Raw genomic sequence first — 23,644 nt, 5'->3', positions numbered from 1 at the left:
AGAAGGGGGGGGGTGGCAGCATTGCACATTTTCTCAAAATGAATAAATATGTGCTGTACACATTAAATACGTTTTTATTACAGTCTGCCTTGATGTTCACCCTTTCCTCATTGGCAGGGGAGCACATTAATTTTAGCGCCCTGAATTGTTTGTAGCTCTTGCCCATGTATGAATCGCATAAAGGAGAAATTTTCTTTTTTTTTCTTTCCTCCTTCGTTCCACTCAGCATTTTCTGCAAAGCAGGCTGTAGTAATCTCTGATAGCTCTGCAGAATGTCAGGCTTATTGCTAATACAGAGAAAGCTGAGCAGGGAGTGGGGAGGCTCGAGGGTGGGGGCAGTGAGCTGGGTCCAGTGAGCCGGGGTGGGTCTCTGGGTAATTAGCCTGAGAAATCAGGACCGCATCTTGTTCATGTCCCAAGGATGGCCAAGTGGGATGTTCATGGCTAACAGGGGCCAACCTACTTCTTGGGATTACTTCTTGGCAACTTTGTGGGGAAGCACTGGGACGAGAAGAATTGAGGAGCCTTACAAACCACAATGGGCAGGGCCCCACGTGACCTGCCCCTGCCTGCCTCTCCAGGGTCTGTTAATAATGCCCCTTTCTGCCTCTTCCTCACGTGGTCCCATCCCTTCTTGGGGGCTCTACAGAACCCCCAAGAGAGCAGTTGGTGAACAGAGCACCATCACTGGCTCTACAATCTAAGATCAACTCACAAGTAAAGCAGACGGAGTGAATTCTCCCATCTCCCTGTCTTTGAACTGGACCAGTTAGCGAAATGTAAGGTGGAGGGTGATTTTAAAAGGAAGAAAAAGGCTAACATTTAAGTAGTGTTTTGCATTTGAAGAACTGTCCATGTACTCATTTAATCCTCACATCAATCCGATTTGCTAGATGCTTTACGATCTTCAGTCTGCAAGTGAGAAAGCATAAACAGAGAGCTTAAGTCACTCGCTCAAGATCACACAGCAGATTAGGAAGGTGAAGCAATGCTGGTAAATTTCCAGTGATTGGTGACAGCACGGGGTGGGGGTCCAATCTGCCCACCCAAGAGGTTTTCAGACAAGCTTGGGTTTGTTCAAGCAGGCACGTCTTCCAGAACTCTCCTTTCACTTTTACCTCTTGGGACCTCTACCCATCTCCCGTCAGGTTCTGGGTGCCCACCGAGCTGCCTGCTTCTTTGCCCAATTTGGCACGTACTGCCACCCCTCGTGTAGTGTTATATGTCACTGCACGGTGGGGATGGTTCGGTGTCTTCCTCGCTTGCATCTGGGCAGCCCTCCGCCTTGGTGTTTGGTTTTCTTCCAAAATGTGCACAAACCTCATTATGCCTTCAGATGACAAGAAGTAGATACTTAACTTTCCATTATATCTTAGAGACCAGGGGTTGGCAAATATTTATTTTTTTGTAAAGGCCCAGAAGTAAGTATTTTATGCATTGTAGTTGCTCTCTCTCCTCATCCTCTTCTTCTCCTCCTCTTCCTCTCCCTTTTTTCATCCCCTCCCCTCCCCCCTCCCCTAAAATGTACAGTTTTTACAGTAAAATAGACCACAGGCTGGATTTCACCCAGGGGGTATAGTTTGCCAACCCGTCTTGCAGTCATTTGTTGGTATTAAACTGCCTCTCTTAAAAAATTGAACTGTCCTTGTTCTTGTGGGTCTGATTTTTGGTTCAGGTGGTTCTTCTTGCACTTGTTGTGTCTGCTTGTTTCTGAAGTGCCCTGGACCCACTTGTATGCTTTCTTCCATTCCCTGTTAATCTCTTGCCACTCTTGCCTGTTCTGGTTTTGCTCCAGCCACCCTGGTGCCCTGGAACTTTGTCAGAGATGCAGAGCTAGTGGAGGTAAGGGTAATGGTTATTTGCTTCTTCAGACTTTTCTTTCCACAGTTTCCACGGAAAAACGCTCACTTGATAAAAGGTAACCACCAGCCTATGTGTTTGCACCTGAGTGTTCCTTTGGAGCGGCTTCTCCCTGAGCGTCTGATGTTGCAGGAGGGGGCATGGGGAGGAAGCTTTGTGGTTTGCAGACGCCGTCCGCGTAGCCATCCTTTGCCAGCCTTCTGAGGTCACTAGTGTAGATCCTTCTTCTCACTTTTTGAGTGAGAAAACTGAGGCTCAGTGTGGGGTTCTGCCCGCAGCATGTGGCAGAGCTGGAGAGTCTGTTTAGGTCTGTAAAGTCCAAATTTGGGACTCGCTGGTACCTCCTTTGGACATGAGTAATTCTGGAATGCTTCTCCTCCGTGTGCTCGTGGTTCAGAGCGGGGTTTCTGGAGCCAGACCATGTGGGGGTGAGCCCAGTTCTACCCTTCAGCAGCTGTGTGACCTTGGGCAAGTTACCTACCCTCTCTGGACCCCAGCTTTCTTACGTGTAAAACTGAGATAGGGGTATCGCCCTCATGGGTTGTAATGACTGTAGAATGAAACCAATGACATCATGCTCGGGAAGCATTAACTATCATTGCTTTTTCTTTTTTAATCAACTTTATTTTTAATCGTAGTAAAATACACATAGCAAAATGTATCGCCTTAACCGTTTGTAAGTGTGCGCTTCGATCCTGTGAAGTGCATTCACATGGTTACGCAGCTGATCCCTGGAACTCTTGTCGTCTGGAGATCTAAAGCTCGGTCCCCAGCTCCTTGCTTTGCTTTTTAAACAATCAGGCGAGAGCAGCAGGCACTTGACTGAGTTGAAAACAGCACCTGCAGTCTGCAGACAGCTGTTGTGCTTTGCCCTGTGGGTGGCCCGGCTCCTGGGCCACGGTGAGGCATTTAGACTTGGGGTCTGTCTCCCTCCCCAGCCATGACACCTACCGTTTGTTGCCTGCTTTCTCCTCATGGGCTCTTGACTGAGCACTTCACGGTCAGCATCTCTCGGAATGCCTGCCACAGTTCTTTCCAGCATGTTCTCGTGGTTCCCCTATTTTACGTAAGAAGAAACTGAGTCTCAGAGAGGCTCAGCAGCTTATGTCCGCCCACGTGGCTCAGAGAGGGCAGAGCCAGGCTCTTACCCTCATCCAGGGGCTGGCTCTGCATCTGCTAGCCTTGCCCCCCTACCCAGTTTCTTGCTATTGGACGGCTGTGGTGACCTTTTTTTTCCTCAATGTTTTCCTCAGCATGTGAAATACTAATCCTTTTGAGTAGTAGGTTATCTGAGCACCTGCTTCTGGCTTCAAGAATGGAATAGATGTGGCAAATTATACATCTCCTCCCCTACTGCCCCTTTCTCCTTTCTTTTCCTTTCCTTCCCTTTCTTTTCTTCCCTCCCTCCCTCCCTCCCTTCCTTCCTTCTTTCCTTCTTTCCTTCCTTCCTTCCTTCCTCATTCCTTCATCATTCCTTCCTTCCTCCCTCCCTCTCCTGGCTTCACTGCTTCCTCTGACACATCTTTATAGAGGGCCTGCCATGGACCAGGCCCAGTACCTGATGCCCGGAATGCAGACACGAGACAAAGTCACTGCCCTCAGAGCTCGTGGATGAGAAGGACAGAGAGATGAGTAGGAAGAAGTTACAAGTCAGCGTGATAGGCTCCCTAACATGGCGCTGAGGGGAGTCTGGGTGCGACAAGAGTATGGCAGAGAGCCTGGCCTGCCCTGGGTCTGGGGAGAGCATCGGGCTCTTAGAGAAAGTACCATCTGATTTGAGGGTTGAAAGTTGAGTGGGAATTCTCCGGGTCAAAACAGGGAGGGGAGGCGGTCAAAGCTTTCTGGAGGGTTCTGAGGAAACCGTCTGTGCCGAAGCAGGCTAGGCCATTGAATTTGAGCTTTCTCTAGTCAAAAAAATTGTTTTTAATAGCAAGCAAGCACAAAACCCAATGACCCACTGAGACAAGCTTGCTGGGGTCCCAGCTCTGTGTCCTTTTGGATGCTTCCATAGCATCTCATGGAAGAGCCCAAGGCAGATGTGACAGTATCCCAGGGCAGGATTGGTTAAGGTTAACTGGGATTCCGATTGGTGGCTGCACGCAAGACCAGGTTAGAATCCAGCCTGGGCACCTCCCAAGGGGGGAAGGCTGTTGGGCTTCCTGGATGTTATACTTTATCCAAGCAAGGACAGAGCTTGGATAGACATTTCTAGGTAATCTGTAAATCTCGACCTCCCTTTACTTCACTGAAAAATCATTTCTAACACCCATTATTCTACTGAACAAAGCCTTTGGTGGTGATCAGAGACAAAGATGGCTGAAGTCTTAATATAACCTATTGTATCTTTAAAAGGCATCTTACATACTTGGGCCTGGGTATGTTGTAAAGTTTGCAGTAGGCATCTGGGTCAGCCGAGGTCCAGGGTGCAGGGTTAGAAGCAGCACGGAAAGTTTAAGGTCCTTTCCTGAATTGTTTGAAGAGTCGAGGAGCTGAGGGGGAGGGGGTCTGACCAGATCTCAGCAAAGCCTAAACAGCCATAGTTGTGAACTCAGCAAGCCTTCCTCTCTTTGTTAAAAAATTCATTGACTTTCCAGCCTGCAGCCCCATGTTTACTTTGCCATCCTCACTGTAGTTAACTCTACCGTAATACACTGGAGTTAATGAAGAGGCCCGCTTGCCTTTACACTAACCCCAGTTAGACAGATGAAGCAATTGAACTCTGTTTTACCAGGCAGCGTTCAGCCCTCATCTGCCGGCATTCCAGCAAGAAGCGAATTCATCCGAGGTATGAAATCCCTCACGTACAAATGACTTCTTTGCTGTCCCATTCCTTCCTCACAATTAATCCTGGTGATGATTAATCTTTTTGCTCTTACTTTATCTAAAGAACAGTCTTGTTCAACATTCTGGAGACCTGAAAAGCGCTGTGTGTGTTCAATATTAATATGCAACCACTCAGAAAGGTGCAGAATAAATTGAATTAATATAGTCTGGGAGTTTGGGATGCTGTAACCAGCAGAGGCCTGAAATTGAGGTGTATGCTAGTAGAAAGCATGAATCGAGAGGGGGGGAAGATGGCGGAAGAGTAAGAGGTGGAGATCACCTTCCTCCCCACAGATATATCAGAAATACATCTACACGTGGAACAACTCCTACAGAACACCTTCTGAACGCTGGCAGAAGACCTCAGACCTCCCAAAAGGCAGGAAACTCCCCACGTACCTGGGTAGGGCAAAAGAGAAAAGAATAAACAGAGACAAAAGGATAGGGAGGGCACCTGCACCAGTGGGAGGGAGCTGTGAAGGAGGAAAGGTTTCCACACACTAGGAAGCCCCTTCGCGGGCGGAGACTGCGGGTGGTGGAGGGGGGAAGCTTCGGTGCCGTGTAGGAGAGCGCAGCCACAGGGGTGTGGAGGTCAAAGCGGAGAGATTCCCGCACAAAGGATCGGTGCCGACCGGCACTCACCAGCCCGAGAGGCTTGTTCGCTCACCCGCTGGGGCGGGCAGGTCTGGGAGCTGAGGCTCAGGCTTCGGTCGGAGCGCAGGGAGAGGACTGGCAGTGTGAACACAGCCTGAAGGGGTTAGTGCGCCACGGCTAGCCGGGAGGGAGTCCGGGGAAAAGTCTGGACCTGCCGAAGAGGCAAGAGACTTTTTCTTCCCTCTTTGTTTCCTGGTGTGCGAGGAGAGGGGATTAAGAGCGCCGCTTAAAGGAGCTCCAGCGAGCCGCGGCTAACAGCGCGGACCCCAGAGACGGGCATGAGACGCTAAGGCAGCTGCTGCCGCCACCAAGAAGCCTGTGTGCGAGCACAGGTCACTCTCCACACCTCCCTTCCGGGGAGCCTGTGCAGCCTGCCACTGCCAGAGTCCCGGCATCCAGGGACAACTTCCCCAGGAGAACGCACGGCGCGCCTCAGGCTGGTGCAACGTCACGCTGGCCTCTGCCACCGCAGGTTCCCCCCGCACTCTGTGCCCCTCCCTCCCCCCGGCCTGAGTGAGCCAGAGCCCCCAAATCAACGGCTCCTTTAACCCAGTCCTGTTTGAGCGAAGAACAGATGCCCTCCGGTGACCTACACACAGAGGCAGGGCCAAATCCAAAGCTGAGCCCTGGGAGCTGTGCAAACAAAGAAGAGAAAGGGAAATCTCTCCCAGCAGCCTCAGAAGCAGCGGATTAAAGCTCCACAATCAACTTGATGTACCCTGCATCTGTGGAATACCTGAATAGACGACGAATCATCCCAAATTGAGGAGGTGGACTTTGAGAGCAAGATTTATGATTTTTTCCCCTTTTTCTCTTTTTGTGAGTGTGTATGTGTATGCTTCTGTGTGAGGTTTTTGTCTGTATAGCTTTGCTTTCACCATTTGTCCTAGGGTTTTATTCGTCCGTTTTTGTTTTACTTTAAAAAAATTTTTTTTCGTAATAATTATTTTTTTATTTTAATAACTTTATTTTATTTTACCTTTATTTTATCCTCTTTTTTTCTTTCTTTCCTTCCTCCCTTCCTTCCTCCCTTCCTTCCTTCCTTCCTTTCTTTCTTTCTTTCTTTCTTTCTTTCCTTTCTTTCCTTTCTTTCCTTTCTTTCTTTCTTTCTTTCCCTTTTATTCTGAGCTGTGTGGATGAAGGGCTCTTGGTGCTGCAGCCAGGAGTCAGTGCTGTGCCTCTGAGGTGGGAGAGCCAACTTCAGGACACTGGTCCACAAGAGACCTCCCAGCTCCACATAATATCAAATGGCGAAAATCTCCCAGAGATCTTCATGTCAACACCAACACCCAGCTTCAGTCAACGACCAGCAAGCTACAGTGCTGGACACCCTGTGCCAAACAACTAGCATGCCAGGAACACAACCCCACCCATTAGCAGAGAGGCTGCCTAAAATCATAATAAGGCCACAGACACCCCAAAACACACCACCAGACGTGGACCTGCCCACCAGAAAGACAAGATCCAGCCTCATCCACCAGAACACAGGCGCTAGTCCCCTCCACCAGGAAGCCTACACAACCCACTGAACCAACTTTAGCCACTGGGGACAGACACCAAAAACAACGGGAACTACGAACCTGCAGCCTGCAAAAAGGAGACCCCAAACACAGTAAGATAAGCAAAATGAGAAGACAGAAAAACACACAGCAGATGAAGGAGCAAGATAAAAACCCACCAGACCTAACGAATGAAGAGGAAATAGGCAGTCTACCAGAAAAAGAATTCAGAATAATGATCATAAAGATGATACAAAATCTTGGAAATACACAAAATGCAAGAAACATTTAACAAGGACCTAGAAGAACTAAAGATGAAACAAGCAACGATGAACAACACAATAAATGAAATTAAAAATACTCTAGGGCTCCCCTGGTGGCGCAGTGGTTGAGAGTCCGCCTGCCAATGCAGGGGATACGGGGTCGTGCCCCGGTCCGGGAAGATCCCACATGCCGCGGAGTGGCTGGCTTGTGAGCTGTGGCTGCTGAGCCTGTGCGTCTGGAGCCTGTGCTCCGCAACGGGAGAGGCCACAACAGTGAGAGGCCCACACACCACAAAAAAAAAAAAAAAAATACTCTAGAAGGGATCAATAGCAGAATAACTGAGGCAGAAGTACGGATAAGTGACCTGGAAGATAAAATAGTGGAAATAACTACTGCAGAGCAGAATAAAGAATGAACTGAGGACAGTCTCAGAGACCTCTGGGACAACATTAAACGCACCAACATTCGAATTATAGGGGTTCCAGAAGAAGAGAAAAAGAAAGGGACTGAGAAAATATTTGAAGAGATTATAGTTGAAAACTTCCCTAACATGGGAAAGGAAATAGTTAATCAAGTCCAGGAAGCACAGGGAGTCCCATACAGGAAAAATCCAAGGAGAAACACACCAAGACACATATTAATCAAACTGTCAACAATTAAATACAAAGAAAGCATATTAAAAGCAGCAAGGGAAAAACAGCAAATAACACACAAGAGAATCTGCATAAGGTTAACAGCTGATCTTTCAGCAGAAACTCTGCAAGCCAGAAGGGAGTGGCAGGACATACTGAAAGTGATGAAGGAGAAAAACCTGCAACCAAGATTACTCTAACCAGCAAGGATCTCATTCAGATTTGATGGAGAAATTAAAACCTTTACAGACAAGCAAAAGCTGAGAAAGTTCAGCACCACCAAACCAGCTTTACAACAAATGTTAAAGGAACTTCTCTAGGCAAGAAACATGAGAGAAGGAAAAGACTTATAATAACAAACCCAAAACAGTTAAGAAAATGGGAATGGGAACATACATATCGATAATTACCTTAAATGAAAATGGATTAAATGCTCCCACCAAAGGACACAGACTGGCTGAATGTATACAAAAACAAGACCCATATATATGCTGTCTACAAGAGACCCACTTCAGACCTAGAGACACATACAGACAGAAAGTGAGGGGATGGAAAAAGATATTCCATGCAAATGGAAACCAAAAGAAAGCTGGAGTAGCAATTCTCATATCAGACAAAATAGACTTTAAAATAAAGACTATTAGAAGAGACAAAGAAGGACACTACATAATGATCAAGGGATCGATCCAAGAAGAAGATATAACAAGTGTAAATATTTATGCACATAACATAGGAGCACCTCAATACATAAGGCAAATACTAACAGCCATAAAAGGGGAAATCAACAGTAACACATTCATAGTAGGAGACTTTAACACCCCACTTCCACCAATGGACAGATCATCCAAAATGAAAATAAATAAGGAAACACAAGCTTTAAATGATACATTAAAGAAGGTGGACTTAATTGATATTTATAGGACATTCCATCCAAAAACAACAGAATACACATTTTTCTCAAGTGCTCATGGAACATTCTCCAGGATAGATCATATCTTGGGTCACAAATCAAGCCTTGGTAAATTTTTTTTTTTTGCAGTAGGTGGGCCTCTCACTGTTGTGGCCTCTCTCGTTGCAGAGCACAGGCTCTGGATGCGCAGGCTCAGCGGCCATGGCTCATGGGCCCAGCCGCTCTGCGGCATGTGGGATCTTCCCGGACCAGGGCACGAACCCATGTCCCCTGCATCGGCAGGCGGACTCTCAACCACTGTGCCACCAGGGAAGCCCAAGCCTTGGTAAATTTAAGAAAATTGAAATTGTATCAAGTATCTTTTCCGACCACAATGCTATGAGACTAGATATCAATTACAGGAAAAGATCTGCAAAAAATACAAACCCATGGAGGCTAAACAATACACTACTTAATAACGAAGTGATCACTGAAGAAATCAAAGAGGAAATCAAAAGTACCTAGAAACAAATGACAATGGAGACACGACGACCCAAAACCTATGGGATGCAGCAAAAGCAGTTCCAAGAGGGAAGTTTATAGCAGTACAATCCTACCTTAAGAAACAGGAAACATCTCGAACAAACAACCTAACCTTGCACCTAAAACAATTAGAGAAAGAAGAATAAAAAACCCCAAAGTTAGCAGAAGGAAAGAAATCATAAAGATTAGATCAGAAATAGATGAAAAAGAAATGAAGGAAATGATAGCAAAGATCAATAAAACTAAAAGCTGTTTCTTTGAGAAGGTAAACAAAATTGATAAACCATTAGCCAGACTCATCAAGAAAAAAAGGGAGAAGACTCAAATCAATAGAATTAGAAATGAAAAAGGAGAAGTAACAACTGACACTGCAGAAATACAAAAGATCATGAGAGTTTACTGCAAGCAACTCTATGCCAATAATATGGACAACCTGGAAGAAATGGACAAATTCTTAAAAATGCACAACCTGCCAAGACTGATCAGGAAGAAATGGAAAATATGAACAGACCAATCACAATCACTGAAATTGAAACTGTGATTAAAAATATGCCAACAAACAAAAGCCCAGGACTAGATGGCTTCACAGGTGAATTCTATCAAACATTTAGAGAAGAGCTAACACCTATCCTTCTCAAACTCTTTCAAAATATAGCAGAGGGAGGAACACTCCCAAACTCATTCTACGAGGCCACCATCACCCTGATACCAAAACCAGACAAGGATGTCACAAAGAAAGAAAACTACAGGCCAATATCACTGATGAACATAGACGCAAAAATCCTCAACAGAATACTAGCAAACAGAATCCAACAGCACATTAAAAGGATCATACACCATGATCAAGTGGGGTTTATTCCAGGAATGCAAGGATTCTTCAATATACGCAAATCAATCATTGTGATACACCATATTAACAAACTGAAGGAGAAAAACCATATGGTCATCTCAGTAGATGCAGAGAAAGCTTTTGACAGAATTCAACACCCACTTATGATAAAAACCCTTGAGAAAGTAGGCATAGAGGGAACTTTCCTCAACATAATAAAGGCCATATATGACAAACCCACAACCAACATCGTCCTCAATGGTGAAAAAGTGAAAGCATTTCCACTAAGATCAGGAACAAGACAAGGTTGCCCACTCTCACCACTCTTATTCAACATAGTTTTGGAAGTTTTAGCCACAGCAATCAGAGAAGAAAAGGAAATAAAAGGAATCCAAATTGGAAAAGAAGAAGTAAAGCTGTCACTGTTTGCAGATGACATGGTACTATACATAGAGAATCCTAAAGATGCTACCAGAAAACTACTAGAGCTAATCAATAAATTTGGTAAAGTAGCAGGATACAAAATTAATGCACAGAAATCTCTTGCATTCCTATACACTAATGATGAAAAATCTGAAAGTGAAATCAAGAAAACTCTCCCATTTACCATTGCAACAAAAAGAATAAAATATCTAGGAATAAACCTACCTAAGGAGACAAAAGACCTGCATGCAGAAAATTATAAGCCACTGATTAAAGAAATTAAAGATGATACAAATAGATGGAGAGATATACCATGTTCTTGGATTGGAAGAATCAACACTGTGAAAATGACTCTACTACCCAAAGCAATCTACAGATTAAATGCAATCCCTATCAAACTACCACTGGCATTTTTCACAGAACTAGAGCAAACAATTTCACAATTTGTATGGAAACACAAAAGACCCCAAATAGCCAAAGCAATCTTGAGAACGAAAAACGGAGCTGGAGGAATCAGGCTCCCTGACTTCAGACTACACTACAAAGCTACAGTAATCAAGACGGTATGGTATTGGCACAAAAACAGAAATATAGATCAATGGAACAGGATAGAAAGCCCAGAGATAAACCCACGCACATATGGTCACCTTATCTTTGATAAAGGAGGCAGGAATGTACAGTGGAGAAAGGACAGCCTATTCAATAAGTGGTGCTGGGAAAACTGGACAGGTACATGTAAAAGTATGAGATTAGATCACTCCCTAACACCATACACAAAAATAAGCTCAAAATGGATTAAAGACCTAAATGTAAGGCCAGACACTATCAAACTCTTAGAGGAAAACATAGGCAGAACACTCTGTGATATAAATCACAGCAAGATCCTTTTTGACCCACCTCCTAGAGTAATGGAAATAAAAACAAAAATAAACAAATGGGACCTAATGAAACTGCAAAGCTTTTGCACAGCAAAGGGAACCATAAACAAGACCAAAAGACAACCCTCAGAATGGGAAAAAATATTTGCAAATGAAGCAACTGACAAAGGATTAATCTCCAAAATTTACAAGCAGCTCATGCAGCTCAGTAACAAAAAAACAAACAACCCAATCAAAAAATGGGCAGAAGACCTAAATAGACATTTCTCCAAAGAAGATACACAGATTGCCAACAAACACATGAAAGAATGCTCAACATCATTAGTCATTAGAGAAATGCAACTCAGAACTACAATGAGATATCATCTCACACCAGTCAGAATGGCCATCATCAAAAAATCTAGAAACAATAAATGCTGGAGAGGGTGTGGAGAAAAGGGAACAATCTTGCACTGCTGGTGGGAATGTGAATTGGTACAGCCACTATGGAGAACAGTATGGAGGTTCCTTGAAAAAGTACAAATAGAACTACCATATGACCCAGCAATCCCACTACTGGGCATATACCCTGAGAAAACCATAATTCAAAAAGAGTCATGTACCAAAATGTTCATTGCAGCTCTATTTACGATAGCCACGAGATGGAAACAACCTAAGTGTCCATCATCGGATGAATGGATAAAGAATATGTGGCACATATATACAATGGAATATTACTCAGCCATAAAAAGAAATGAAATTGAGCTATTTGTCATGAGGTGGATGGACCTAGAGTCTGTCATACAGAGTGAAGTAAGTCAGAAAGAGAAAGACAAATACCGTATGCTAACACATATATATGGAATTTAAGAAAAAAAATGTCGTGAAGAACCTAGGGGTAAGAAGGGAATAAAGACACAGACCTACTAGAGAATGGACTTGAGGATACGGGGAGCGGGAAGGGTAAGCTGTGACAAAGTGAGAGAGTGGCATGGACATATATACACTACCAAAAGTAAAATAGATAGCTAGTGCGAAGCAGCCGCATAGCACAGGGAGATCAGCTCGGTGCTTTGTGACCACCTAGAGGGGTGGGATAGGGAGGGTGGGAGGGAGGGAGGGAGGGAGGTGCAAGAGGGAAGAGATATGGGAACATATGTATATGTATAACTGATTCACTTTGTTATAAAGCAGAAACTAACACACCATTGTAAAGCAATTATACTCCAATAAAGATGTAAAAAAAAGAAAAAAAGCATGAATCACCTCCTTGCAACAGGAGAATGTTCTCATGATTTTTTAATGGCCCTCTGAAAATGAATGTGTGCTATTAAGGTAAACTCTTTAAAAATTAAGGCTTTTGTAATTCTGTGAGTTTAAAAGAGAGAGAGAGAGACAAGAATATATAGACCGTGTAATTCAGAGGAGGCAGCTCCTGGGACTGACTGGGCTGCCTGGAGCTGTAGGGCCTGTGTTCATTGTAAAAACGAGACTTTCGTTTCCAGGGCAGCTGAATGCCTTGAAGTGAGCCTTCAGGTTTGGGGAACATTTATTTAATACCCAGTCCACTGGCCAGCTGATCCCATCTGCAGACAGCAGGGTCTGGCTACAATCCTTGATTTAGAGCTGATTTGCATCTGACTTTGGAGGGAAATTTGGACTCGGCCAATTCTCATATTATCAATAGTTGTAGTTGGGATTATGGACCGGGAGTGTGGTGGAGTCCAGAGACAGGATGCAAACTCCCTTTTGGGGCTTTTTGTTAAGAGCCAGCCTTGCTGTCATGCAGCGCCGCTGGGGGTCCAGCAGGGGGCATGGTGCTGCTCTTCTGCGGACCCAGCTGCAGCTCTTTCTTTCCTTACCGTATTTCCCAATCATTCCACAGAGCTTAGAGTTCAAATAATAACCCTGTGGTTAGAATCAGCCCTGTTAAGCAGATTTCTAGCTTTTGCAGTTTCATTGCATTTTCATCTCTTCTTACCCTTACCCTCACCCAAATGATCTTCAGCTCAGTAAGGATGAGGTACAGGTCCACAGACGATGTGTAATACATATGCGTGATGTTATTGGTGATATTCTAGGGTGATGCTTTTTATGGCTAACTACCTGGAATTTTTCAGTTCTTTTTATCTCAGTTGAGGGCTGGAAGACACACACGTGCAAAACAAAACAAAACAAAACCCCCAAAACCAAACCAAACCAAAACAAAAAGACCCCCAACTTGGCCCAGTCAGCATTTGTTGAGAGTCCTTTTGTGACGAGCCCTGGGAGCTGGTGTTCATCCTGTGCAAATCTGTGGGGGGAAGAAAAGAGTATAAGCTCCAGACCTGTGCTGTTCAAAGTGACCTCTCTGGACCAGCAGTATTGACATTATCACCCTGAAATATGATTGAAATGCAGAATCTCAGGCCCCACCCTGGCCCCACCGTTTCAGAATCTGTAGTTTAAAGATCTGCAGGTGAGTTGTCACACATTATAGTGTGAGTAGCACTGCTTGAAGTTTCTGTAGACAGAGGATATATATTGACATCTGTTGCTGTTATTCCCTCTCCTGCGCCTGTGGCGGTCATCACTAGCCAGATACTTTTTTCCCATGAACCCTGTCTAAGCTTCGTAATCCTTCTCAACGCAGTGGTCCCGGTAGCCACTTTCAGTTGTTCAGAGCAGGTGCTCAAGATCAAGTTCAGTCGCTGTACCCCACCTCCGTCAAGTCCATGATTATCTCTTACCTGGAAAACAGTGGCATTCTGCCTCACCTTCCTTTCTTACCCCACTGTTTTCCTGTTCTCTATAACACAGTCATTTTTTAAAAGTGAAAAACTTCCCTGCTTCAAACCCTTTAGTGACTTTCCATCGCAATTTAAATAAATCCGAATTCCTTACCATGACTTGGGAGTCCCTGCCTGACTGGGCCCTGCTCACCCTCCCGCCCTGTCATGTGCGTCCCTCGCCCTTTACCTGCTGTTCTCTGCCCCTCTGGCCTTGTACCAGGTCCTGGAGCGTACCAGGTCCTGGAGCATACCATGCCCTTCCCGCTTCAAGAGTGGGACACACCTAAGTCACCATCTCCCCGTTGTCCCTGTGCAGAAGCGGAGGAGCACGGAGGTTTGGTCTGTCTGAAGCCTTATGAACAGTCAGAACTGGAGCAAGTTCATTTCAGAGCCCGAGATGCTGGTGTAGCTACCCCCGCCCCCCGCCCCCCCCCCCCCCCCCCCCCGCTCTGTCTCTGGAGAAGACAGTAACCTCCATGGTGACAGGATTCCTTTCTGAGTTACTGGCCCCACACCCAAAGCACCAACAGCGTGCCTGGCACATAGAAATAGGTGTTTGGTAAATACAGTCTGAACATATGCACGAATGAGTGATGAAAGTGCAGGACAGTCCTCAAATTTTCGGCCGGATTTGGACCCAAGAGCACATCTAACCAGCCTGTGCTTTGTACATAGGGTGACACGGAGAAACAGAGAGGTTTGACCTGCCCGAGGCCAAGCAGCCAATCAGATCCATAGGGATTGTGTTTAACTGCACGGATGCTTCTAAAAGTTACTGCATCACATAGCCCCAAATATTCTTTATACCATTTTTATCTTTTCTTATTCCCTTTGAAGAATGGTGCTTTTTAAGACTATCAAGTGACCTTTTCCTCAGTCAGGTAAGATCCTTTCTGCGTTCTGCAGAGATCTTCCATCAACAGGATTTACCTAGAATTTGAATTGGGGAGTTGCTTTTCTTGGGTGGATAGTCTCCACGGGATAGGGTCCGTGAGCTGAATCAGAAGGGATGAACTGTGCTGGCTTGGAGTCCCATCTATGGTCCTATGTCTTGTGCCAAGATCTCTACAAGTAGCTCAGTTCCCACTGTCTCATGCATGTCTGCTTGGACCCATGAGGTGACTTGAATTGCCTTCATTTTTTCTAGGACAGAGGTCAGCAAACTTTTTCTCCAAAGGGCCAGATAGTAAATATTTCTGGCTTTGTTAGCCAGAGGAGTCTTTGCCACAGCTACTCAACTCTGCTGTTGTAGTACAGAAGCAGCCCTAGACATTATGTAAATGTGTAGGCACTGTTGAGTACCAATAAAACTTTACTTACAAAAACTGATGTTAGCCCGGATTTGGCCTGAGGGCCATAGCTTGAGGCCTTTGTTCTAAGATGTCCAAATTAAAAACCAAAACCAAAACACTTTAAATGTTAGATAGCTTTCATTTCTTGTCAAATTTGTTTGCAGAGTGCCTTGGAAGACAGATTTGAAGCTGTTCTTTGGACTCAGGAACTGGTTCTTAAACTTGAGAAGCATCATTGTTTTTGGCTTCCCATTTGGGCAGAGAGTCAAGCAGTGATTTCTCAGTTGCAAAAAATACTTTTCACTTTTCAAATAAACAATCATATTCTCTTCATTAGTCACCCTTCTGCTGGGCCCTCTGCGGTACTGAGGAAAGATTCCTTCGTAAACAGCAGGATCTCATTGTCCAAACTAACCCTGTTTCTTTAGTGATAGATCTTTTGTGGAAACTGGGCTCTTCTGCCCGTGGGTGCGTCATCCTTGCCCAGATGCTGGGAGGGCCCATTCAGCATTAGTGGAAATGCCAATATACTTCCAGATCGATCAAACAAAACTGCACGTGGACAAGTTTCAGCATTTGTTTTTTGACCAACCAACAGTTGATAGGCCTTGAATGTCCCAAACGTTTATCTTTGAGTTAGGTTGGAAAAAAATGCAAAACCAAATCCGAAGTGAGAATTAATGCTACTCTACCACCTAGAAATGATTTGGGCTGCAAGTAACAGTTGTGGCTTTCAAGAATAAGAGTTTGTTTTCCTTTGTAACGAGTCACTTAAAGGTAGGCTAATGAAGAAATTGAGTCTCTGGTTGGTTAAGTAGGGTGAACAGTTCACTCTCCTGAGCTCTGAAGCTTGGTCTCTTTCCACCACACTGAGCCCCTTCACTAGAGAAAATTAGGAAAACAGGACTTCCTTCAAAAGATTTTTCTTCTCTTCAGACACCTTTGAAAAATATTACTGAACTCACGCCGTACATCCAATTTTGTATCTTGCTTCTTCCCCTGAATTGTCTGTCTCGAGGGTTTTTCTATCGTTGTATAGACTGCATAACTTCAGTCTGTAACAACTGTTTAATGGTCCATTTAGAGGATGGCCAGAGTTTATTTAGTCCATTTCCTATACTTGGGGTTCTTTTCTTTTAAACTGTTATTTTACTGAACGTTGCTGCAGGGAATGTCTTTTGTATCCAAAAATTTCCCACGTTTCCAGTTAATTTGGGGGATGTGGTACCATAAACCAAATGGATGATGAAATGCTGTGTTTTTTTCTGAATTTTGTTATGGATTTCCGTGTTGCTCCCCAGAAGGACTGTGTCCATTTAAATGTGTCACCTGACCACAGGGCCTTGTGGCCACTCTCTCCAGCATTAATGGATGGTTACCATTTGAATTCTAGTAGGCAAAAATATAGCTGGTTGTATTTGTACTTCCTGAGTTGCTATGGAGATGGAATACTTTTTTTTCTGTATTTATAAATTGAATTTCCTTTTGGTGAATTATCAGCTCATTTCCTTGGTGTTTATGTCTTAAGGATTTTTTCTGTGGGTTATATGAGGGCTTGGCCTCCATAAAGATGCTGGCTCTTTGCTCTAATGGGTTCACAGTTCTAAGGTCTAGAAATAGTCAGAAATCGTCCTCTCCTTTTAGTGTCCCCCAGTCTAGGTTTTCAGCAGATGGCTTGGTTAAGGCACCTCAACAGGCTGTATTTCGAGAATGAAACCTTCAAGCCTTTGTTTGAAGGTATTTATAGGGGCTTATGGTCATCAAGGGGGAGAAAGCATCAGGCAGACGCATTGAAATCCCCCGCCATCTTTCCCGTGGTATAATTACGTCGGTAGTGGATGTGTCTAAAAGCTTGAATCCTGGGCTTACTTTTCCTTTGGAAACAAAAGAACAGCTCTGGTTTATAATCTCCCTCGGAGCCTCACGGTGGGGTAGCTGAAACTTGAGGAAATCTGGCTACTCACAAGAGTGTAATTTTCCCCAAAGCTTCAGGGACTTAGATACCGAGTACTGCGTGCAGCCCGTTGCTGTCAGATCCAGGCAGGGCTTTGGAGACAGCTGGTGTAGAAGGAGTGCTGATGGCTGGCCGTGTTTGAGCCCTTGTTCTGTGCTGAGCCCTGGAGGCATGGCAGAGAGAGGCTGGCTGCAGGGTGGGTCCTGGCCAGACCTCTTTTGAGCTGCATGCCTTGACAAGCTGCTTCTCTGAGCTTTATATGCCTTATCTGCAAAATGGATGTGGTAACAGTTTCCTGGCTAGTGTCCTGAGATGGAGCCAGTCCAAGCCCGGTCCAAGCCTCCGGTGCAGGAAGGACTCTGATGAACAGTTTTCTTCCATCTCACATTGGTGTGCCTAGAGTTAATAAAGTGCTTTCATATCTGTTACCTCTGTTTTTATCTTGAAGATAACTTCATGGGTTCTGGTCTTTGAAACGTGCGAATTGAATTAGACCATCGTGTCACTGCTAAAGAGCCTTCCTTGGTCCCTCATTGCTCTTGGAGGTCAGCTCTCGTCAGCATTTCCTGGCCTGAGGTCTCCCCACGTCATCCCCTCGTCCCCAGCCCCCCGCCCCCCATGCATGTACCTCTTCCCCCTTAGCTCTCTGTGCTAGCGACACAGGTCTCTATATTCCTCTAGTTTCCAGGAGGTGTGTTCTTTTTCCTCTTAAGACCTTTGCATTGACCATTTTCTTCTTTGCTTGAACCCCCTCCAGGAAAAAAAAATAGCCACTCCTTCCCCTTTCTGACAGGCCAACGCCTGCATCCTTTAGGCCTTGGCCAAAGGTATGAGGCCTACGGAGTTCAGGGGCTGGGCAGTCAGGAGGTGCGGGGACCGGCGGCTCCAGCACTGGAGTTGCCTGCTGGTTCCCCTTAGTCCAGCGGCACTTATGTCATCATGTGTGTACTTCCGCACTTCAGTTTTGGCTGCCCCACTGGCAGCAGCCGCTCCCAACCCTCCTCCCTCCAGCCCCTGGCAACCACTCATCTACTCTCTGTCTCTAGAGATTTCCCTATTCTGGACATTTTAGATAGACGGAATGATGTAATATGTGACCTTGTGTGTCTAGCTTCTTTCATTCAGCACAGTGTTTTCAAGATTCGTCAACATGGTAGCAAGTATCAGTACTTCATGCCTTTTTATGACTGAATTATGTTCCATTATAAACTCCACATCTTAGTTTATCCATTCACAGATCATGGACATTTGGGCTCTTCCCACTTTATGGCTCTTGTGAATAATATTGCTATGAATGTTCACGTACAGGCTGTTGTAGGGACGTGTTCTTTCATTTGTCTTGGGTACATACTTAGGAGTGGCCTTGCTGGTCAGATGGTGACTGTGTTTAACTTTTGGAGGAACTGCCACACTGTTTTCCAAAGTGACTGTACCTCTCACCAGCAGTGAATGAGGGTGCCAGTGATTCCACATCCTTGCCAACATTGGTTACCATCTGTCTTTTTATTACTGGCATCCTAGTAGGTGGGAAGCGGTGTCTCATTGTGGTTTTGATTTGCATTTCCCTGATGGTGAGCGATGCTGAGCATCTTCTCCTGTGCTTACTGGCCATCTGCGTATCTTCTTTAGGGAGATATCTCTTCAGATCCTTTGCCCATTGTTCGATTCAGCGGTCTTTTTTACTGTTGAGTTGTGAAAGTTATTTGTACATTCTGGACACAAGACCCTTATCAGATATACGATGTGCAAATGTTTTCTCCCATTTTGTGGGTTGTCTTTTCATTTTCTTGATGGTGTCCTTGAAGCATACGTGTTTTTAATTTTGATGAAGTTCATCTGTTTTTTTCTTGTTATTGGTATTTTTGGTGTCATACCAAATTTAGTTTGTTTTTAAATCATTGTTTCTGTCAGTTAATTTTATGTCTCAAGATGATTTGGTATTTAGAGAGTTGAGTACCCTTTAGCTCTGGCCCAGTGGTTTTGGGGTATCTTGAATGGAGAGCTGTCCGTTCCCTCTTTGGACTCACCATCATGCTGCATTTACACACCTCTGTTACCGTCACCAAGCACCCAGGACTGCAGTTATTGAGGGTAGAGCTGTTTTCCTGCTGAGCATTGTAGTAGGTGCTCAGAAAATATCTGCTGAGTGGATGGTGGAACAACGGACTTCCCATTCAGGCAGGTATCACCCATGCTTTCTTTGTTTCTCTGATGCTGTTTTTCTTCTCCATTATCTCTCTGTGTCTCTGAGTGTGTGTGTGTGTGTGCGCGCGTGTGTATGCATGTATGTGTGTATGCGTGTGTGTGTGTGTATGCATGTATGTGTGTATGCGTGTGTGCGTGCGTGTGTATGCATGTATGTGTGTGTATGCGTGTGTGTGTGTGTGTGTGTGTCTCTGTCAGCACTCCCTGTCCTCCTCCTCTCACCCCCTCCTTTTTTGTTTTGGTTCTCTCTCTTCTCTTTCTCTCACTCTTTCTGTCTCTCGCTCTCTCCGTCTCTCTTTAGGTCCCTCTGGCTTGGTCTTTGTTTCCTCAGAATCTCTCTGTCTCCTGCTCTCTTTTTTCATTCTTCTTTCACTTTTTCTTCTAGGCAGTTTACCCCATCAGATGATCTTTGCAAGTGATTGGAAGCAGACCTGCTCTTCCTCCCCCCATTTCCTTCCTTTCCTGTCTCTTTGATTATCTTTGGTGTTTAATGAGTTTAGGGATGTTGTACACAAACTGTTGATCCCTCTTCGCTCATCGACCCAGGTTGGCAGAAGTCGCTCGGGAACCAGCGGTCCCTGGGCTGCAGCGTTCAGGTTTCCAGCTTGCTGTCTGCGAGTCTGTCCCCCCAGGCCTGCAGTACTTAATTTGAAATTTGGTTTGAAAGCCGCAATGATACGTTTTCACATTCTGAGGCACATTTTTGGTCTGTTGGATGGGAGCAGTGCAGGCATATTTTTCCCTGTGTGTTACTGCTGGTGTTTGTCAGGAGCTCTATTATGGAAATCAACGTTTCTGCCTTTCCATTTTCCCAGATTACTCTCCTATACTGATATATTTTCACCTGTGCAATGTTGGGCTGTATTTCAGGGTTCTTGCTTTCTGATTCAGTGGCAAGATTCAAAATAACACAGAGGAAAGAAATGGAAAAACCTTTGGGTAAAAAAGATTTGCACGCCATACTTCTTTTATTGAAAGGAAAATTAATCTGTTTTGAACAGAAAACATAAATGCAATAAAAGGTGGATGAAAACATAGGTTGTAAATTTGATCTGTGTGTCCGTGTGTGTTTGGAGCACAGATTCTGATTTATAATCACGGTTCTTTTTGGCAGTATACAGAAACCTGAGGGAACTGAATAGTAACAGGTAAGGATTCAGGAATAAATAACAATTTAGGGGTTATTGGGAAAGTACAATATTCTGTTCCTGTAGGACTTGTTTCTGCCTGGGGGTGGGGGGGAGTATGTGTGACTTAAAATTTGATCTCTCTCTTTTTAATATATGCTGCCTCTGCTTGCACAGATAACCCAGAACTGATTTACATATTTATTTCCCAATACTATAGGTTTGGACTTTGTATCTCTGGTTTCTTCATATCAATCTGACACAAATCTCATTAAATAAGTGTTCATCAGCTCTGTTGCAACAGTTAATACATCGTGTTGGTTGACCCAAAAGACGGGATTGGAAAAAGGAAGGCGGTCGCTTTCAGGTTTTGAGTATTTGTTTTTAAAAGTCTTCACTTGAACGCATGTCTGCGGGAGAAAGCAGAAGACAGAAAGGGCTCACGGCTGCCGTCCGTCCATCGGTGAAGGAGCTTTCTCGGGAGTCCTGTCTGACAACTTAGTTTCTGTCTCACTGGCCAGACCTAGTGGCACCACCTGGATATAAGGGAGGTGTGAAGTGTGGTCTCTCGGCTTAGTGCATGGCCTTCTTGAATAACACTGGGCTTCTGCCAGGAAGGAAGAAGGAGGGGAGGGATGCCAGGCAGGCTACCCTGCCCTGCTTGTAGAGGTAGTGCCATCAGCAGCCAGTGTTCATTGAGCGATTACTGTGTGCCAAGAAGTACACTAAACACGGTACATGTATTAGAGGTGGCGTGAGGGTAACCAGATGGTGCCTACACCTGCCCTAGCATCTAGCATTTGGTTGTCCAGGAGATTTTTCAATTGTCAACACCATTTCTTTGGTTGTATCTAGCTCACTGGACTGCAGACCCCTTGAGAACAGGGAGACTTGCTTTTGTCCCTCAAAGTACCTAGCTCAGTGCTGTGTACCTAGGAAATGTCCACCGCATCTTGACTTACTAAACCAAGGCTATCTCTACTGAAGTGTGTGTATACTTGTGTGTTTTCTGATTACAAAGAGCTGTACATTTATTAGAGAAAAATTTTAAAACAGGGACGAGGACAAAAAGGAAAAAGGAATCACTTTTAATCCCATCGCCCAGAAGTAGCCATGGTTAAGATCTTTCAAGTACCTATTTTTGATCTTTTTTCTTTGTTTTTATATGTGTCTGTGTAACACAAATTTGGATCATTCTACATATATCATTTTGTGTCCTCACATTTCACTTGGGATTATATCATGAGCATTTTTACAGGTGATTAAATGTTTTTTTAACAGTCTTAATGGTCGCATAGTGTCTCATACTCCCTTTGGCTGGATGGTGTTTTCATTGTTCTTACTGCTGTTGTGACTATGTTTAAGCACACATTTTAGTTTATGGTTCCTCTAGGGTCAGCTCCTATGAAGAGAATCACTAGGTCATTTAAGGCTCTTGACAAAGATTGCCAACATGCTTTCCAGAAAGAGGATTTGATGCCAGCTGTGTGTGTATGTGTGTGTGTGTGTATGTGTGCGTGTGCACACGCCTGGTTGCTTCTCACTGGTATTCTTAGTATTTTAACTCTTTGCTAATTTGATGGTGAATTTTGTTTTATCTTATATTTCTACAGTGGTTGGGTTTTTTCAAGTGTGCTGACCATTAGTTGTTTGTTTTTTTGCTATGAAGAGTCAATTTACTGTCAATCTTTCTTTTTTCCGCATCTGATTTTTAGGTTCTCTGTTTTTGATTTGGGCGTCCTTCTTGTTTATATGAATAAACATTGGCCTTTTGTGGCAAATGCTTATTTTCTGTTCATTTTTCTGTGTAATGTTTTTTGACATATAACGGTTTTTAATATTTACCAAATCAAATCTGTTGACTTTTCTTTGTGATTTCTTTAATTGATTTAGAAACTTCTTACAGGTACTAAGCACTAGTGTTTTCCTTATTTGACTGACTTTAAACTGTTAAATCTCTTTACTACATGTGGAATTTCTTTTAGTGAAAGGTGTAGGGAGAGGGTCTGCTTTGTTCCTGCCCTCACCCCCTAATTAAGCAATTATTTTGTTCTGCATCATTTAGTAATGATTCTTCTCCTTCAGTAATTTGTGATACTGCCTTTCTGTCTTTGTTATAACACTAAAAAAAAAAAGAACATTCTAGGGCCTGTGTCTGGTTATCTTTTCTGTTGCTGTGAATCTATTGGTGGATACCTGTACTTTATTATGTTAATTATTATAACCTTGTAGGATGTGTAAGTGTTGGGCAAATCTCAATTTACTGTTCTGGAAAAAGTAACTGTTTGATTATTTTCTAGATGAGCTTTAAAATTTAGTAGATTAAAAAAAATTAATTAGGATTCCAATATTAATCTCTTAAAGATGCCTAGGTGGCTTTTAAGAGGATTAATGATTACTGTCTAGCTTGGCCTGGTGGTCCATTAGAAGTCATTGTTGTAAACACAGGAAGATAGTTGACTTAGTATTGAGGCAAGGAAACCCTGAAAATGACTAATACTGTTTTATATTAAAAGGGAGTTTATTGATTTACAGAACAAAAGTTTTCTCGCTTCAGACAATGCTTGTTCGAGGACTTGGTGTTACCAGGACCTAGTCTGTCTCTAGGTCTGTCTGTCTCTGCTTGTGTGCATTTGTCTGTTAGTATCTCTCTTTGTCTCTATTTCCTTCCTTGTCTGTCTTTCTCTTGCTCTCTCTCTCTCTTTCAATTTTGCTCTAGCCCAGGTTGGCTCCGTCATCAGACAGGTCAGTCTCCCCGTGTGACTGTAAGATGATTAAAGCAGCTCCAGGACTTGGATCCTTTGGTCGGTAATAATTTCTTGTGAGTGGCAGATAATTCACAAGAAATGCACCTTGGGAGAGCGAGGGGCAGGAAGGGGACTGTTGGAGGAAGCTACCCAGTGCCCTGACTTTTTCAGGAGGGGGAGTTACATTCAGTCCTGATCTCGAATCCTGCGAGTGTTGATGTTTCTAGCCCTCTTCCTTTTTGTCTTTACTTTTTTTAATTTTTTAAAAAATTTAT

General features: G+C 44.2%; 1 protein-coding gene across 2 annotated transcripts in view; it reads left to right on the top strand.

The window, feature by feature from the left end:
• The window catches only part of SNX29 (sorting nexin 29), a 543,934-nt gene that overhangs the window by 219,498 nt on the left and 300,792 nt on the right, over positions 1 to 23,644 (top strand). The window lies entirely within an intron of this gene.

The sequence above is a fragment of the Leucopleurus acutus genome (genome assembly GCF_964270905.1).
Source record: "Leucopleurus acutus genome assembly, chromosome: 16".
Taxonomy (NCBI): Eukaryota; Metazoa; Chordata; class Mammalia; order Artiodactyla; family Delphinidae; genus Leucopleurus; species Leucopleurus acutus.
This window is presented reverse-complemented; position numbering and strand designations above follow the sequence as displayed.